Genomic DNA, 13120 nt, shown 5'->3' with positions numbered 1-13120 from the left:
TTCCTCTTCAGGTTTCCTGAAACTAAATATCTCTGTACACAGTATATCCAGCGAACGAGTGCACGGAATTGCGTAAATCTATATTGTGATCGCTTTGTCGATAATTTGTGTATAAACACACGTTCGATCACACATACAATCTTACAAATTATACACAGCAACCCAGTTTGTGTAGCAGCACGCTAAACCACTGTGGACAATGGATTAATGTCCCACTGCACAAACCTATGTAGCATTACTGTGCAAAAGGCCGGTGGATACAGAAAGTGAGAGGATATATGTGATTGAGGAAATGAACGATTTTACATGTAGCAATGAATTCATTCTCGAATATTGACAAACAACTACCCATCCAAGACTATGATATTCTTTGGGTGAACAATAATGGTTTCCAGAACAAAGTCCGTTCCTCTATACGGCAAAATGGTGCTTCAGTGAGCACCTTAAGTTTATACCATTAACTACTCCTGATCAAAAATGATCACTTTTTCGGCTAATTAATACACTGGATTTCGCGTAAAAGAAAAAAAATTGAGAGTAGACGTGAGTGAGGGTGGACAACTTGAAATAAATGCATGCTAAAATGTAGAAGTCATTTGCTTCCTTGATGAACTTCCAAGTGGGCTTACAGTTTCCGGAGCATCCGGTTGAAGTGGATCCAGGAATTTAAGGCCAAAAGAACCAACCACGATTTTCCTTTCCTCTGTCCTTAAACTTCTTCATGATGAACAGGATCTGGGAGCGCGGTTTTTGGTTCACGTGAATTGATCGTGTTTAGTATAATAACATGTACTGCTGTACGCATCGTAGCTTTCGGTGCATCTTGCTATCGACTGAAGATAAGTGATGAACGACCAGGGGCAGAGTCGCGCACTGTTACGCTCGCTAAATAAAAATAACAGGTAACCATTGGAATGTCGTCTTTTAGGTGGAAGGGGTCTTGTCTTACTGAGACACTTGCTTCATAAATTGTCATAAACTCTAAGACTATAAGGCAACAAATTCAGCAATATTTAATTTGAAATTTTGCGATAAGGCATCAAACGCAGCATGCAGCTCTATTTGGATTAACTATGAAACAAAGCATGTTATAGAATGTCAGTTTCACTTCCTTATAAGGACACAGGAGACTAATTAATTAAACAGCCACACAGGCTCAGTTTGTTTTAATGAATATTTTGGGGGGAAAAACCCCGAAACTGCTTTTATTCCAAAAATGTTTGTCCTTTTCGATTAAGTATTATTATTAAATTACTTAAAGGGGACGTTTTGTCGTCATAAATTACACCTTAGGGGGGCACCGGACATTAGGGAGACACTTCATTAATGTCACAGCTCCTATTTAAGGCACAAGTTTACCGTCGCTAATAGGCTAGAGATCGATCGCTCGTGGTCCAAAACGTAAATGTACCCAAATTCGTGGGGTAGGATAAGGTCAATTTGGGGTTAGGTAGCATTAAAGATGTAAACATTTTGTGCACAAGAATATGGGAATGTCTCCCAAATGACCCATTTCCCGTAATAAATATTTATAATAACATGTACATTGTGTATTATTATGATTAGTTCGATCGAAAAAAAATCACAAAAACAAAGATGGGCCAGGGGCAATAAAAGTAAACAAAATGTCCAAAATTTGTCATAGGGTACAAACCGGCTGTATTAAAAAAAGTTCCATAACGATATCAAATATGGAATATAAACATTACTGAACAATGATCGGGCTCCAAAAATAGGACAATAGACTGGAAATATGTACCGAATGGTCCAAAATCTTCAAACCGCGTCTCTATTAACATCCATTCCAGACACCTTCTCTCTCTCTGAATTGTCATTATTTAGGTTCTTTAGCCGAATAGATGAAACTGAACCGCATAATCATTGATGAACATTTTTCCTGTGATTATTTTGACAGTCCCCCGGAGAGAAAAGAACTGCCAGCCAAACTGTCAGCAGACATGGACGGGCGGTACAGATACAGACATTTAAGATGGGCCACCATGGTGCTAATAAGTTTGTTATCAACGATGTGCAATGCACAAGGTGAGATTTTTTTGTAGTCTATAATAGTTGGTTTTAGTCTGTTTTTAGTTAAAGAGCGCTAGCTTACTATCTGTGGAATATCAAAATTTCAAAATTTCTACAAATGTACAAAATTAACTGCCAATTATATAGAAGAATAATATTTCTCTATACAGTGTATTAAACTTGACTTGGATATTATTATTTTTTTTGAAAAAGGTATCAGGAAACAGAAACACAAGTTCCTGATTTTTAAGGAACAAAATCTGGTTTTCTTCCCACGGGACTTTTCTGTTTCATTTCTCCTTTTGTTTTTCCAAATATGGTCCTAGTGAAGTGTAAAAATGACATCATTTTCTTTTATTCGTGTGAACCACCAACTGTAGAAACGTCTCTTAACGCCACAATTGGTAATTAATTTCGATCATCTTGGCTATTTCCTGTTTTTGCAGTTGGCGGACGAATTACTAAAACCTTTTATTTCCAACACACAACACGTCATGTAAAACAAGGAAGCAGAAACACTGTGCTCAAACATACCAAAACCTTGGGATTTTATTTTAAACTTTTGTTTTATTTCCCCCATCAAAATAATACTGACAGGCTCGGCTCTAAACTGCAGAAATTAGATGGTTATATCGGTTACCAAACTTTTAGTGTTGGAGTATCGGTATCGTTCTTGGAATATTGGGAAAATCTAATACTTTCGTTGTTAAAAAAGGAAGAAAACAAAAACCCAATTCCGATATTCAAAAGTTTGCAAATTATTCTTCATACATGACGGCAGAATCTCAGGAAATGCTAGCTGGAAATGATGCGATTCGGGGCTAGGAAAATATGTGCATGTATATGGGGGGAGCATCCCATCCCCGCCCCCGTATAACAAAGCCTTTACCTCTATCCCTTTAATTGTTTATAGGCATATAGGATCATTTGCATTTACCCAAAAGTAACTTAGCAATTTATTATTAAAGATCGTACTGGTACTACACACCCCCGTGAAATTATTTCGTCTGGCTCGCTGTCATTTAGACGAAATCGAGACATGTAGGTGATTTTCAACGATCAGTCAAATAGACTATGGAAATGAAAAATGTAAAAAATATCCTATGGAAATGAAAAAATGTTCTATTGACGAAATCGTGTTTCGTTATCAAAAGCCTGCTGCGGATGTTTTTATCACTGTTTTCTCGAAAGTGTAATATCCACTAAACTGGGCTGAAACTTGAACATGTTTGGTTTTGAGCATTCTCCTTTGGATTGTGAGTGTTTCTATTATTGGAAACGAAAAAAATGCACGAAAATCAAATTATCCTATCTGCCTTCAACCCTTCTTCGCGTTATCTGCATGTTTCGCAATCAAGCATAATTTTGCTCATGGCATTGTTATGTTCATATTTAAAGCAGTTACAGAGCCACCGTCAATCGATCCCCAAGACTTAGAGGATAACATCTGCTCAGCGGCAAGGACTTGCGGGGAGTGTATCGCTCTGGATCCAATGTGTGGCTGGTGCGGGGATCAGGTCCGTGTCTGAAATCCTACACTATTATAACGGTGTTAAATTTACACCATGCAGAATCTTTATTGAAGCTCACCTGTAATAAAGATAGCACGTGGTGTTATTTCGCAGTGCAATTGTACCTCTTTATAGAAGTTTTAAATATCACTTATTGGCAAGCACATCTAGTTGAGGACACGACCGGAGATCTCTTCTCTTTCTTTCTGGAAAAATAAAAATGCAGAGAGATGTAATGGTGTACCAATACGCTATACTGGATTCGAATTTGTGTAGATACCAGCAAAATTGGTATTGCACTACTAAGCACCTGGTCTTGGGTTCGTGGGTTTCTAATAGGCTGTTTTAAGCAGTTCTTTCGGGAAACAAAGGCCTTGTTCATAAAATTTACTTCCTCTCAATGTATTTTCTCTTTTATACATCCTTGTCGTCATCTTTCTTAGGGTTATGCAGAGGAGACGAACTTTCGAAGATGTGATTTACAAGCCAACTTGATGAACAAAACTTGTCAAGATATTACATTCCCTGCAAGCAGTGTAACAGTTGTTCAGGTAAGTTACCCCACCGAGTGATTCAGGCAAATAAGGATTAAATTTTGGTTATTTTGGCAAGACCTGAAAGAAGATCGAGCAATAAGATATTACGAACAGGTCACTATCCGCCGTACGTCTTACTGCGACACAGAGATAGGGGCAGTATATATATTTGTATCAAGCCATTCCACCGATACAGATATTACGTCCACAGTTTGTTGAGAGTACGTTTGTGCGTTATGTGTAGTGTACGGTGTACCAGAGTTTGTTTCTGCATTCCAAAGGGGACGTTGAACAATCGAGGACAGTAGGGTCCCCAATTCCCGAAGGTCCCCAATTTGGCGATCGTGTACAAAACATGGGAGGTCTTCGTGTACAAACAAAAGAGGGAAAACAGGGGTCCCCAATTGAAGGCAAATACACACTTGTCTAAGTTTGTGCAATGTACATGTAAATCTGAATACATTTAATGTTGTTGTTGAATTGGTAACTCCTTCATCACTTATCTACTCCACAGAATGATCCTTTAAGCGACGCCGGTGAAGGGCCATCTAAGGAAGCCGTGCAAGTGGCGCCCCAGAAGATCACGTTGAAATTACGGCCAAGTAAGTTGGGCGCCGTGGCCCGGTCGATCTAAGCAAAACCCTTTTCAACACATTATTGAGCAAATAAGGTTATCTGCCTCTGTTGCATCATCTTCATTTCTACATTATATTCAGTGTTTAACGTATACAAATTGTGAATAATGCGAATAATACTAAACAAATGTTCAAAAACCAACAGTTAAGGCAGAGCGTAAAAAAACATCCAAAAGAGAGCCTCGTGATGCTATTCAGCGGCAAGGGGCACTCAGGGAGACAGCACAAGATGCTCGTGTTTTTGTATCTAGATCTTAAAAGGGGTCGTGACTTATATCTCTCCAATATGTTGTCGAATGTTGATACTGGGCTGTTCGACTTAAATTATTACTGCTGAATAATGAGTTGACCTCAGTGGTTTGAATTGATGCTATACTGTGTATTCGCTGCGTGCAATGTGTGCCCGATTCCTGACGCAATATACAGTGTATCGATGATTTATTGATTGTAACGATTTCTGCATGCATTTTTGTGACATACCAATTTTGTTGTTACAGATGCGATTTTTTTTCACTTATATCAGATTTTGTGCGATAATACACACTGACCGTCGATTTTGTTTTGCCGATTATTGTATTGTTCTCGATCGAGCGAGAATTACTTGATATTGTACTCACGAACGAGATTTGGTCAAATCGACGGTACTAAATTGTGAAACCTCTTTTGAGTTGTATTGTTAAATGAGATGAACCAGTCAGACTCAGTTAATATCGATTTTCCATGTCAATTATTTCGATCATTCGGTTTTGTCCGTTTCGTGTAGAGGAAACAGCCGATTTGACAGTATCGGTACGGCAAGCGAGAGACTACCCAGTGGATCTGTACTACGTCATGGATCTGAGCCGATCCATGCAGGACGACTTGGACAACTTGAAAGAACTGGCTACAACATTAGGTATGGATCCCCGGCATATACGCCCTCAACGGTAACAATGTAACACATTTCTGATAGTGAATTGAAGGACGCTCGTGCGTTCACGCTTATTATGCGCGTTTAGCATTCAACCATGACGCTACAGGCTTAACTTCTGCTGTACATGTAGATTTGTAAGTTAAAAAAAATCTGGTCCTGAATCTACCAAAACTAGACAAACAAATTTAATGTCCACAATTAAACAAGAATATCGACAATTAAACAAGAATGTAAAAAAAAATATCTACCTTTCCTTGGTGTTTTTGCAGCGCAAGAGATCGGGAACATCACAAGAAACTTTCGTCTAGGCTTCGGTTCATTCGTCGAGAAAACGGTGGCGCCCTACGTCGACACTGCAATTAAAAGGTGAATTATGTCCTCTTAAAATAGAGCCTATCATTGCAATTATAATTTAAGATTACGTTTCTAATTACTAGCCTCTTTATGCCCTTCAACTGTAGCTTCTCTTACAAAAATTAACTCATCCAAAATAAGGGTCTTGGATTCGGTTCTATATTCTTTTACATAAACGTGGAAGCAAAACCTCTAGTTTTTCTTCCATTACATTGTCTTCTTCCCTTCTTTAATATTATTCCACAGTCTTATGGAACCATGTCCAGGTTGTGAAGCTCCCTATAACTTCAGAAATCATCTACCCTTAGACATCAACACTGACTTATTCTCGGTGAGAAAATTAGCCCTTGTGCAGTAAGATGCCTTCGTATTTAACTAAATGTTTATATAAGGCCTTAGTAAACGGTTCTGATTATGCTATTTTGATCTTTATATTTATTGATATTTTAGTAACATTAGCAAGCTAAATAAGTCGTGAACCAGCCACACGCACTACAGAACGTGTGACAGTTTTGGCTGGTAAACCGTTTTTGTAAAAAAAAAACCCCACTATTTTTTGTGGTTTTCTTTGGAAAGTTGTTTTGAAATCATGACAAAAATGTGTTCCATTGCTTGTTCAGCAAAGAGTCAACGAAACATCATTCTCCGGTAACTTGGATCTTCCCGAGGCTGGCCTTGACGCCCTCATGCAGGTCACAGTATGCAAAGTAGGTGACGCCACTGAAGGTTATGAATAATCATGCATTATCAAGTGTATAGCTATTAGATTCGACAATTCTCACATCTGAACAAATCAATGACTTCCTAAACTAAAAAGAAATTAATAAGTCCATATTTACCCCGCATTGTTTACCATACACTGTAATAATTGAAAGTGTACCAATTTACAAATCAAATTTACATTGTAAGAGAAATAATTCCTGGTGATGGCATTCATTCTAATTTGCATGCTAGGATCAGATTGGTTGGCTGCCGAGAGCGAGGCACATCGTCGTCTACACTAGCGACGGATCATTCCATTTTGCAGGTGATGGAAAGGTAGGGCATATATATATGTATTTTAAATGTACTGTTGAGGAAAGCAAAAAACGAGTAAACTTTTGTGTGAATCGTGTACAACTAAACTATAACATTTTGTGAACCTTTTCAATGCTTTTTGATTCAGCTTGGCGGCGTTGTACAACCAAATGATGGGAAGTGTCATCTCAACCCAGACACGGGCTACAACACAAAGGCTAATGAATATGTAAGACCATTATTCGTTGTCCATGAGCAAGTCAATTTAACGCAATTGTCTCTGTGTATCTCAGGAAAGCAACATCAATGGGTAGGATGTTCTCTGCAGTTGGGCCGACCATCGTCTTTTTTTGCTTTTTCAAATACTGCCCCCAATTACCAAATTCAGTTATGCACATCTTGTTTGCAATCGGTTACACATCCGTGAACGGGTGCGAGCCAGCTAGTCTGGTTCCCTTACCTTGCAATTAGACTACAATTGTTTTAACTACAAGAATACAGAGCATTTTTCCTTGTTTTTTCCATCTATAAACACACACCTTTAAACAGGTCAGTGTAACAATAATATTTGCTATAAAATGCTAACGCCGAAATCCATCCATTTCTGAAAATTACAGCAAAAGCAAATGTTGTATACCTTTTCATTTGTTTGATAAACAATTATGTTGCTTGTTGCGGTAACCCTCTAACGTTACCAATACTACGCTAAATCTGTATGTAGGCAAAGTGTACAGTTAGGCCTCAGTATCCTTCATGCTAACTTATAGCATTACCCAATGCTCTTTTTCATTTCACGATAGGATTACCCATCTATCGGGCACCTGAACGTCAGAATGAGAGAGCAGAACGTCATTCCAATCTTCGCCGTGACGGCCAAACAAATGAGCTTATATCAGGTAATTATAAGGCAGTTTTTTCCATGTTTACTTTGTACAGACCTGACTTTGCCAACAGTTTTTGGCAAAAACGGGTTCGTTCAAAATCGCTTCATTATCAGGATAGGAGCGGTTAGACCAGAGGGCCCACGGTTCCTATCACCCTCAGTGCTGTGTGAATGTTAACTGATTCATTTTGTGAACTATGCAAACAGTGTAACCAACGCCAAAAGGTAAAACTATATACTACACCAGATATTAATGCGAATCTAAAACGTAGAAGAGACATCTGCTTTAATAACTGAACATTCTAAATTGTTTTTAATTATGTCCTCTTCACGTACAGACTCTCGCTCGGTTTATCGAGGGCTCGACTGTGGACACGCTGGCTCAAGATTCTTCAAATGTTGTCCAATTGATCCAGGACAACTATGAGGTAAAAATGTAAAGCTTAAAAAAGTTTACATATTTGAAAAAGAATACAAGGTTGTGTTTTACAGAGAGATAGTAAGTCATACAAATCAAGTTATATCTCGTGGTCACGTGAGGATACGTCTTAGACCAATGAATTTGTTTCTGATAGTCACGTGAGGGTTAAGTGAACTAATAGAATAATCACGGAAGTTCAAGTACAGTAATACATGTACATGAGTTTGCAGTGTACAAATAGCAACATGTACATCATCAGGATGTGTCAATGTGATAAATCCTGATAACGAAAGGCTATAGTATCCTACAGTGTCCGAGTGTTTAACTAACACCGTCTGGGAATTACACGGAATGGCTGCTCAATATAAAGATCGCACAGTGTTAATCTAACTGTGATCGATTGCCCCAACAGAAAATCACATCGCGGGTGGAGATCGTGGACAATTCCCCGGAGAATCTTGCCGTGAGTTACACCTCACGGTGCCTGGACGAGGCACCGAGACCAAACTCCAAGGTCTGTACGGGGCTACGCCTCGGTGAGACGGTCAGCTTTGATGTCAGCGTGGAGGCTACGAGTTACCCGGACAATAACATACAAAAGTATGCTACAAAGCTCATATTTGTTCAAACTGAGCTGCGAGTAAAGTACAAAGCTGAAGTTTACACTTTTTTCTCTCTTATAGCTATACTTATATAGGTGTTACCGATTACTCTTACCGTTGTACCAAATTCAAAGGAAGTGTACTTTAATTTCGTTCCACCAAATCGTAGGGCTTTATAATTGCCAGTTTCAATGTCAAATTTGTATCAAATGCTTCGGCAAATTCGTCTAATGAAATAGGTGTATGCTTATATTAAAAAGGCCATTCCGTCTTTTGCAATTTAAGTTATTGTCTAAGTATCGACAAAATATATATGTACCCTTTTGTACGTTGAAATTGATTCGATTCATGCCGTATTCCCATTTGGGTCGTTATTCCTAGTTAGGTTCTTCATTGGGCCGATTGGATTCGACGAATCTATAGAGATCACGGTCGAAGTTGCCTGCGAGTGCGAGTGTGAGGCATCAGCGGTAAGAACATCATTGACGCGTTCCAAAATCGAGATTTCACTCGCCAAAAAAACGTTTGTTGGAGTCTCACTATAGGTTACTGTGTTATTTCGCAATCACCTCTTCAGATTGCGAAAGGCCGACATAACACGCATGGAATGAGTAATTCGACACAATGTTTTCTCAAAACAAGGGAATGACTCAAAAATTTGAAATTCCTCTCTCGTCTGCAGGTTCCTAATAGTGAGTACTGTACGAATGGTAACGGCACCTTATCGTGTGGTCAGTGTGCGTGCGATCCTGGACGGTATGGTAAGCAGTGTGAGTGCAGCAGCACTGACGATGCAGGCACGCCATTCAGGGATAAGTACGAGAACGTCGCATCGTGTAGAGCGTAAGTCAATCATCTCTCTTTGGTCTGAAAAAAAAACCTCTTACGCACAGCCTCTTGAGGGCACTCTCACACCACGCATATTGAAATTACAACTTCGGGAGATTACAACTTCGGTGTATTTTCAAACTGCTTGACTTGTTTCCTCATAGGAACACCAATTCGACATCTTCCATCGTGTGCTCGGGCCGAGGTGAATGTATATGCGGGGAGTGTGCCTGTTTCGAACGCCAGGTAAGGTTAACATACACTGAGTGATCTGTGTTCCTACAATACCACCTTGCCCCTAAAGCCCCAATTGGCGAGAGCCTGTGTCAATCATACTGACCAAGTTGAAGCAAATACGTACTCGTCTTTCGAGCCCACATCCCGTGTACTGTTCCCGTGGACTATATCATAATACATCGTTTAGTCAGTTCTTGCTCCGAGGCAAACAAGGGAGGAAATTTATTACGATTTGTTAAATCTGTCTTATATATTTTCAGAATCGCAACGAGATCATTTCGGGACGGTATTGTGAATGCGACAATTTCTCGTGCGAACGATACGATTCAGAATTGTGCGGAGGTAAGCCTTATACATAAAAACCGAAGACGCTTAATGCTAAATGTACCAAAGTTTTATTGAACATTTCCGTGTATTTCAAATATTTCTTATAAATATCACTTATTTAATTGTGGTTCTTGATCGTCTGATTTTTTGCCCGCCATTTTTTTTGACAGGGCCAGATAGAGGCGAGTGTGTGTGTGACGAGAAGAAGAGGCGTAGTGCGTGCAAGTGCAGACCCGGCTACGTTGGTAACGCTTGCGGCTGCGCCACGTCAACAGCTGCATGCATTGCTTCCAATGGGGTGAGTTGAGTATTAACTGGTACCCTGCAATGATTAAATGATACTCTACATTGATGACTGCATGGCACCCTGCTAGCTGACTGGTACCTTGCTGGTTGACTGGTACTATGCTGGTTGACTGGTACCCTCTCTAGTTAACTGGTTCCCTGCCTGAACAACTGCCTGAGAGGCATGATTTGAGTGAGGTTTTTAAGTGACTGGAATTTGTTTTAAAAATCGGAAAGGATTTTGGAAAATTGCATGTTTTCTCTTTGCACAGTATGAGCATCTATAATGTCCTTCTTGGCATGACTCTCTTACAAATTCTACTCAAGAATATAAGTACTTATTCACTTGTCAATCTTCTGTCTTTTCAAAACGTCTTGTTTGATCCTTTGTTTCAGCTTATATGTAATGGGAGAGGACGGTGCAACTGCAACAAGTGTACCTGTGAGTCGCCATTCCAAGGCGAAACGTGTGAAGTCTGTAAGGTTGGTGCCTGGGAGTATCCTTTCTTATATTATTATCCTCCAGAAGTCAATTTGCCTAATGCTTTTGACACGAAAAATGTTCTTGCAATGACTTAAATTTTTCAGAAATTAATCTTTACTCAACCAACGTGTGTCTCTGTGAAAGCCCCTATTTTGCACGAATAAATACAATTCGAAAAACGTTTGTCGTTCCGTGCGTGTGGTGAGATCTTGTTTCTAATAGGTTGTCCATGCATGTGAGTATTTATCAGCTTGGCGTGATTGCTTCTTTGATATAAACTGATTTGAATTTGGTATTAACTGCTTTAGTTTTGGTATAAACTGATTTGATTTTATTATAAGCTGTTTATTTTTGGTATAAACGATTTAGTTTTGGTATCAACTGATTTCATTATGGTATAAACTGATTTGATTTTGGTATAAACAATTTAATGTTGGTATCAACTGATTTCAGTTTGGTAAAAAATGATTTGAGTTTAGTATAAACTGATTTGAGTTTGATATAAACTGATTTTAGTTTGGTATAATCTGATTTGAGTTTGGTATAAACTGATTTGAGTTTGATATAAATTGATTTGAATTTGGTATAAACTGATTTGAGTTGGGCATATTAAATTGATTTGATTTTGGTATAAACTTCCCGATTTAATTTTGTTTATCATTTTCTTCCTAGATTTGTATCGGCAAATGTTCGTCCTACCGACCCTGTGTGGAGTGTCAGGTCTACGGTGTAGATATCTCACCCGCGGATTGTAACAAGTGCAACGTGGCTGTGGTGATCGAGAGGGACTTACCAACGAGTAGGTGGTGGTTTATTTTTTTCAGTGTAGTTGGTGCCTTAGTGTATTTCATCACGGGAAAAAAACATAACTGTTAATGGGTTTATGAACAAAAAATTAATAGAATTGACACAATTAGAATGACACATTTTGCTAGAACTACATTTTGTCTGGCGCAGGATTTTTTCAGATTTCGAACGATAGGAACTTTTCATCATGCATCCGCGTTTCACCTTTACTTTTACAGGACCTTCTGAAACCCATTTTACGTGAGATTTAAAGTGATTGCAAGAAACTATGAGCATCTTTGTAGACAAATAAACGTTGTTTGCGAGTTACAGAGTCATGCATTTCCGATTTGTCATGGTCCCTGAAGTATTCCTTGCAATTCTGCTGGTATGATATTTTCCTACCGTAAATGACTTAAATGTTTCTTGATAAAATCCCAAATGTTACATATCTATACTTTTTCAAAACATTTTTTCAAAAGCTTTTTGATGTTGCAAGTATGTGATTTTTGACATTGTACCGTTTCAATCAATGCTACAGTAAACGGATCCAGTCTGTGCGTGTTCCCTGTACCCGAAAGCCACAGCAAATGCTCCAAGACGTACAGCTTCGTGTACAAGACACTCAGCAACGGCACCATACTAGTTCACTTGGTAGAACCAGGAGGTAAAAAGAAAGTTTTCACAAAAGCTTTAACGTTTCTATAATAATTCCAATTAACAGAATATCACAAGGGTTAAGATAAAAAGAGCTTTATAACACGATAATGGCGGAGTTATTTTACTTACCTTTTTTTAAACCAGAGTGTGGAGGTGATTCTGGGAGTGGAGGAAACGACGGCGATGGCCCTGTTGTTGAGAAAGATGCTTCAGGCAGCGTGATATTTATCTTTGTCATCTGCACAGTAGTTGCCATCGTACTGATAGGCCTTGTACTCCTGGCACTCCTGAGAGCGGCTACTTTCTTGCACGATAAGAGGGAGTTTGCGCGCTTCCAGAAAGAGCAGAAGTCGGCAGTCTGAGATCAGGTAAGGGATAGAATCAAAGATTCATTCACTCGAAATGCAAACTCTTAATAAAGATATAGATAAAAAGGCAAGGCGTGGTTAACGCACAACAGCCAATAAAAATAGGGCATGGTGCGTGCGCGCACTTCACGCAGGCGTCTGGAATTTAGCGCGCGCGTGCATACTCGATTGGTTGTGCACAAATTCGTAGCGTCTGGTGTACATGTGCGAGAGGGCCTGTATAGTTGTATGTATTAATCGTGCTG

The 13120-nt window shown here is 39.1% G+C and overlaps 1 long non-coding RNA gene and 1 pseudogene across 1 annotated transcript in view; one reads left to right on the top strand and one right to left on the bottom strand.

The window, feature by feature from the left end:
* The first annotated feature begins 1929 nt into the window (after positions 1 to 1929).
* LOC119723004 overlaps positions 1930 to 13120 on the top strand; it is an 11581-nt pseudogene continuing 390 nt past the window's right edge.
* LOC119723005 overlaps positions 12779 to 13120 on the bottom strand; it is a 19153-nt gene continuing 18811 nt past the window's right edge. The window contains exon 3 of the long non-coding RNA XR_005270507.1: positions 12779 to 12865. This is a non-coding gene — a long non-coding RNA (uncharacterized LOC119723005). The remainder of the gene's footprint in view (positions 12866 to 13120) is intronic.

The sequence above is a fragment of the Patiria miniata genome, unplaced genomic scaffold (assembly GCF_015706575.1).
Source record: "Patiria miniata isolate m_02_andy unplaced genomic scaffold, ASM1570657v1 HiC_scaffold_16, whole genome shotgun sequence".
NCBI lineage: Eukaryota > Metazoa > Echinodermata > Asteroidea > Valvatida > Asterinidae > Patiria > Patiria miniata.
This window is presented reverse-complemented; position numbering and strand designations above follow the sequence as displayed.